The sequence below is a fragment of the Corvus brachyrhynchos genome, unplaced genomic scaffold (assembly GCF_000691975.1).
Source record: "Corvus brachyrhynchos isolate BGI_N302 unplaced genomic scaffold, ASM69197v1 scaffold245, whole genome shotgun sequence".
Taxonomy (NCBI): domain Eukaryota; kingdom Metazoa; phylum Chordata; class Aves; order Passeriformes; family Corvidae; genus Corvus; species Corvus brachyrhynchos.
The window spans coordinates 7087810-7094263 of record NW_008238988.1 but is presented as its reverse complement, the minus strand read 5'-3'; the positions used below and the strand labels follow the sequence as shown (position 1 = coordinate 7094263).

At 57.4% G+C, this 6454-nt stretch overlaps 1 long non-coding RNA gene across 1 annotated transcript in view; it reads right to left on the bottom strand.

Annotated features, from left to right (window-relative positions):
- The window catches only part of LOC108447795, a 6350-nt gene extending 1503 nt beyond the window's left edge, over positions 1 to 4847 (bottom strand). The window contains exon 1 of the long non-coding RNA XR_001863482.1: positions 2144 to 4847. This is a non-coding gene — a long non-coding RNA (uncharacterized LOC108447795). The remainder of the gene's footprint in view (positions 1 to 2143) is intronic.
- Positions 4848 to 6454: the final 1607 nt, after the last annotated feature.

Genomic DNA, 6454 nt, shown 5'->3' with positions numbered 1-6454 from the left:
CATTGGGGCTGGGAGCAGCCTGGGACAGTGGGAGGTGTCCCTGCCATGGCAGGGCTGGCACTGGGTGGGATTTAAGGTCCCTTCCCACCCAAAGCATTCCATGAATCTCTCCTGGTGTTTGGCACGGAGCTGCCCCCCCTGCCCTGGTCTGTGCTGAGGCTGCACCCCCAGGATGTTCCCAGTGCCTGGGAACGGTTTTGGGAGCTCCAGCTTTGGGGACAAGTCAGTCCTGAGGTCACACCTGGGGTGGGAAACTCCTGTGCTCAGGCACAGGAACACCTGGATCCTTTCCCATGATCCAGGTGGGATCACCCAGTGCCTGCCCCTGGAGAGGGTCCCCAGGCCCAGTGGCACCAGTCCAGCCTCTGGATGCCCCAGTTCCCCTCACGCTGCTCCAGCCCAGGCTGCCTGAGGCTGCCTTGTTGCTGTTGTTTCCTTTAATTAGGCAGGAAAGCATCTCCCTGGGCTGCAGGTAATTGGAGGAGCAGCTCGGGCACTCGGGAACTTGGGGAAAATAAATGCAGGAGGCGAAATTAGTTCCAGCATTTTTAAGTTGCGGAAGTGCAAAGGCAAAATAAAAAAAAAAAACACCAAACCCAGCAGCAGCAGCAACAAATATTCCCAGAGAGCCATGTTTGCTGGAGGCACAGGAGGGAGGAGGGAAGCTGGAGGAGGATCAGGGAATTCTGGATCCGCAGCTTCCAGCCAGGTCAGCACAGAGCCAGATCCTGAAATCCAAGATCTCCTGGGCCTGTGGAATGCCAGAGCCAGGGCTCCGGGCTCACCTGCCCTCGGGCACATCCACGGATGGCCTGAGCCACGCTGGCAATCGTGCGCATGGGTTGGAGCCCAGGGAATTCCTGGACGTGGCACTGGGGGCTCCGGGCTGGGGACACGGTGGGCATCGGGCACAGCCTGGACTCGGTGACCCTGGAGAGCTTTTCCAGCCTCAGGGATCCTGGGATTCCGTGACTGACCCTGGGGCAGCCAGAGGGTTCTGGGAGGGCTTTTCCAGGGATTCTGGGATTCTGCCTTGGTGCCTCCTCTCCAACAGCTGCTGGGGAGGATTCCAAGCTCCTGTGGGTTTGCCATGGAAAAGTGGGGCTTCCAGGGGGGTATTGGAGCATCTCCCCTGGGACAGCTCTGGGGACACCGATCCATCCCTGGGGGAGGCAGGGCTGTGCCAGCCTCTGCTCAGCCCCTGGCAAAGCCCACCCCGTGCCCTGAAGCAGCAGTGGGAGCAGGGGTGAGATTCCAGCAGCGCTGCCCTTCCCAGGGCAGCTCCAGGCAGGAGGAACAGTGCGCTGGGAAACAGGGAGCAGCTGGAATGTTCTGCAGAGGAGCTGTGCAGCCAGAGCTGGGTAAATACGCATGGATGGGTTATGTAACACTATAACCACACACAAAGCATGTTTTTACTTTCTCTTATTTGTATTTTGGGGGGAAAACACCGGACACGGTCTCTGGTTATTAAATCTCAGTCCTGGAGGGCTGAGACCCCCCGGGGCAGAGCGTCCCCTCAGGGCCTGGCCGGGGTGGGGCTCAGGGGGCAGAGTCCCCTCCCTGGCACACAGGGACAGCCCCAGCCCCTGTGGGTCTGTCGGGGGCACGGGCTGGGCACGGAGGGGCTGCTGGGTTCCACCTGAACCGTTCAATTGTGCTTTCAGTGAGGCTGAACTAAAAGAGTCCGGGTTGAGTCCATTTGTCAGAGATCACAAAGGTTTCTCCCTCTTAATCAGGCTCTTGCAGCAGCACAGTTTAATTATTCCCATGGCTGCTTTCCCCTGCAGGCAGAGAGAATCCCAGAATCCCAGAATCCCAGACTGCTTTGGGTTGGAGGGACCTTAAATCCCATCCCACCCCTGCCATGGCAGGGACACCTCCCACTGTCCCAGGCTGCTCCCAGCCCCAATGTCCAGCCTGGCCTTGGGCACTGCCAGGGATCCAGGGGCAGCCCCAGCTGCTCTGGCAATTCCAGCCCAGCCCCTCCCCACCCTCCCAGCCAGCAATTCCCAATTCCCAATCTCCCACCGAATCTCCTCTCTTTCAACTTAAACCCCTTCCCCCTGTCCTGTCCCTCCAGGCCCTCACAGAAATCCACTCTCCAGCCATGGCAAGATGCTTTTATGACTTCCAAACCCACCGAGAACCTTTGATTCCTGAGCTGAGCCACAAAGAATCACCAAACCGAGCCGGCAGATTGCTTTTGTTCTCCTTTCCTGCAGATTTCCCCTGGAACAGACAGAAGCAGTGACACTGATTACTTGTTACATCATTAATATTTAATGGCTTGCCATAATAAAATATTTAAACTCAAATATATTGATTTTTAGCACGTTAATACAGTTGCAGCACAAACAGGATTAGCAAGGTCTCATATGCAGAACTTTAATTAAATCCATAAAGCACACTTTTTTAATAAGCTCTCACACAAAACTTAACTTTCAATAAATGCTTTATAATAGGCAGGGAGGCTCTGCAGGACCTGGAGAGGTTTTATGGACCTGAGCATGTCCCACGCTTCCTGATGGGAATTCCTGCCCTCCTGGGAACCTCAGCTGACATTTGAACCTGCTCCAAGCAACCTAAATGTCGTCTTCGAGAGAGAAAAAAGAGTTTTGTCAAGAAATAATAACACTTTGGCAAGGAGATGAGCTTTAAGGTCCTTCCAGCCCAACCCAGTCTGGGATTTTATGGTTCTCCAGCACAAGGAACGGGACTGGAGAGCTGGGAACACACTCAGGGATCACCTTCCATGGCCCAGGCCAACCAGGACCTTGCACGGGGTCAGCTGCCAGGACCTCTGGGTGATCCATCCTCCCCCTTCTCCAGGGACACCCCAGCTCCCATCCCACCAATTGCCCTGGCAGTGAAAATATCCATTTTCTACCTTTCTTGGAAGATTTTCCTGTGCTGCTCCCACCAGTGGATGCTCAAATATAAAGGCAGCAGGCAGGTGGTGGCTGCAGCCACACTCAAATTCAATCATGAAGCTTTTGGGGGCAAAAAAAGGCCATTTTTAGCACCTTGCATTTCCCTGTGGCAGCAGCTGAGGCCTGATGGACACCTGGAGGTCACAGGAAAAGGTCAGAACCTTTCCCCTCAGTCCTGTTCCATCAATCCAAGCTGCCAACGGACTTCTCCAAGAAGTTTTCCTAAAATCCTTGGTTCTTAGCAGTGCTGGTGCTGGGAGAATGCCAAATTATCCCGCACGAGCTGAATCCCGACCATGGGGCTGTGATCACAGTGTGAGAGAGCCGAGGTTATCCGCAAACATCATCCCAGAACCCTGGAACAGCCGGGAAGGAGCCCCTTTGCTTCCTCTGGAGCCCTGATTCCAGAGGCAGCCAGCCTCCTGCCCTGCCCTGCCCCTCGCAGGCAGCACCCGGAGAGGGGATTCCTGCCCGGAGCAGGGGTGGGTGCTGATGTTCCCAGAGTTCTGGGAGAAGGAGCAGCCCAGCCGGCCCCTTGGAGCGCTTCCCACCGGGCATTGTTATCCCTGGTTTTAGAAAGTCCATCCTGAGCACTGCCACAACCTCTCACAAAGGGGGGGATCCAGGTGGGGGTCGGGCTCTGCTCCCGGGGAACAAGGGACAGGCCAAGGGGGAGCAGCCTCAGGTTGCCCCAGGGGATGTTTAGCTGGGATATGGGGAAGTTCTCTCCATGGAGACGTTGTCCAGCCCATGGTGTGGGTGGGGTGAACACCACCCTCAAATCCCTGGATTCCTGCCTCACCTCTCCCCAGCACTATTCCAGAAATATTATTTCTGCATTTCAGTTTGTGTTTTCCGGGGTGGTTTTTTTTTTCCTAATAAAACAGAACAGTGGGGGGGAAATGACCTTTTCAGGTTTTAGATGTTCTGGAAAGGGGAAAAAACCCAACCAAGTGATTGTGCTTCAAAAGCCTCCAATGGAGGAGGCTCGGGGAGCTGTGGTTACTGCCGTGGCAGGGGTTATTTTTCCTGCTCTTGTTAGAACCTTCTCCACAACTAACAGCCTCCCCCCAGCCAGATGAGATCCTCGGCCGTTACCGTCAGGGCTTTCTGTGAGGAGAATCAAATCCTTGCAACTGAAATGGGAGCCAAACCCCAAATTCCTGAGGGACACGGGCGCCGCTCCAGCTCCGGGTGCAGGCTGGGTGCCCCAGTGAGGAGGGTGGAGGGCCCAGCTGGTGGGACCCCAATCACCCAACACCACCCCAGGGTGGGATTTCAGGGTTTTTTCCATAGTTTTCCTCCAGGATAGCAGGAATACTCACTCGACCCTGAGCCAGCAGCTCCACTGGGAGCACTGCCAGGAAAGCCCAGCCTGGCTGAGCCTGCTGGTGACCACTGTAAATCCTAATCCCTGCTGCAGCCAGCCCCATTCAGCTCCCTGCCAGCACTGGGATGGCAAATCCCAAATAACCTCTTCCCTAAAGCTGTTTAAAACAGCCAGGGACAGTCAGGTGCTGCTGGAAATGCCTTTTCATCTCCCAGCGCTGCTGGCTGTGGAAATCTCTTCCCAGTGCTCGGTGTTATGTTGTAAATCTGCCTGGGCTGGGTTTAAGGGGATCAGGATTGTACTGAAACCCCCTGAGCGACCCCTCCAGGTAAATCCTGGCTCCTCCTGAGCAGCCAGTGTCATCAGTCTGGGATCCATGCCGTGGATCTGCTCCATCAATCCAGGATCCATGCTGTGGATCTGCTCCATCAATCCAGGATCCATGCTGTGGATCTGCTCCATCAGTCTGGGATCCATGCCGTGGATCTGCTCCATCAATCCAGGATCCATGCCATGGATCTGCTCCATCAATCCATGGTACAGGCCATGCATCTCCTTCCCTGGTCCTGTGGATCTGCTCCATCAATCCAGGATCCATGCTGTGGATCTGCTCCATAAATCCAGGACCCATGCCTGGAATCTGCTCCATCAATCCAGGATCCATGCCGTGGATCTGCTCCATCAATCCAGGATCCATGCTGTGGATCTGCTCCATCAATCCAGGATCCATGCTGTGGATCTGCTCCATCAATCCAGGATCCATGCTGTGGATCTGCTCCATCAGTCTGGGATCCATGCCGTGGATCTGCTCCATCAATCCAGGATCCATGCCATGGATCTGCTCCATCAATCCATGGTACAGGCCATGCATCTCCTTCCCTGGTCCTGCTCCATCCACCTGGGTTCCATACCATGGACCTTTTTCTCAGTCCTGCTCCATCAATCCAGGACCCGCAGTCACGGAACTCCTTCTCTGGTCCTGCTCCATCAATCCAGGGTCCACATCGTGGATCTCCTTCCTCACTCCCCCTCCATCAGCCCCAGGTCCAGCCCATGGATCTCATTCCCGGCCGTGCAGCGTGGCCGAGCTCACGCTCCGTGGCCAGAGCGAGCAGAGGCCCCTTTTCTCTTCTGGAAAGAAGTGCGGGAAGCGCTTTTGGGAGCAGTGGAATTGCGGGTCCTGGCAGCGGTGGCTGCGGTGGAGCTCTGCTACCACCTGCAGGGCTCCTGCCGGGCTGCTCCGCATCGCAGCGCCTGGAAGCGCTGGAAGGGCAGGCAGGGCGGCTTTGGTTCTACCTCGGTTTCATTCCCGAAGGCAAATCCAGTCGCTCTCCCAGCAGAGGCTCACACGCATCCCGGGCAGCTCCCACATCCCGCTGACCTGGTTCGAACAAGACGCCGGCACCAGGAATCCCAGCAAAGTTGGTGCCCAGCAAAGCAAACACCGATGCCAACACGGAATGGCATGGAATAAACGCTTCCCTGGCATGGAATAACCCCTTCCCTGGCATGGAAACACCCCTTCCCTGGCCCTGCCCCTGGCAGGGGCCACCTGCCCGCTCCAGGCCCGCAGGCCCCCCAGCTCCAGCCCCGCTGCATTCCGCAGCCCCAGAGCTGGCTCCCAGCCCCGGCACAGGGCGAGGGACCATCTCCAAGGAGATGGAGCACGCCACGGCTGCGATTCCACATTTCCCTCGGGAAAAACGGGGCAGGGCGGGGGGCGGCGGTGCCGCGGGGCTGGCGCGGCAGGGGATGCCCAGGTGAGCTCACCCGCGCACCTTTCCATGCCCTGAGAGCCGACGGTGTTCCCTGATTTCCCGGGGGCAGCACCCCCCCCCAGCCGCAGGCGTTTCCCTTCCCGTCTCCGAGTGACCGACACCCGGCAGCACCGAGGAGCAGCCCTGCCCCGGCCGGGGCTCTGGGAGCCTTTCCAAATCCCTGCTGGAAGTCAGCCCCTTGCTGCCCACTGCGGCTCCTGTCCAAGGATGGCAAACACCTCCCACGAGGAAGTTTCCTGGTGCAGGAGGGAGTGCCGCTGGAGTGTCCCCGGCTGTGCCCGGGTCCCCCGTGCCCCTCGCCCCGTGCCCACCCTGCCCGCACGAGGCAATTCCCATGGCACAAACCCGGATCAACTGGAATGGGAATGGCTACAAGCGAATTCCGGCGGCTGAGCCGACACCGGCGCCCGTCT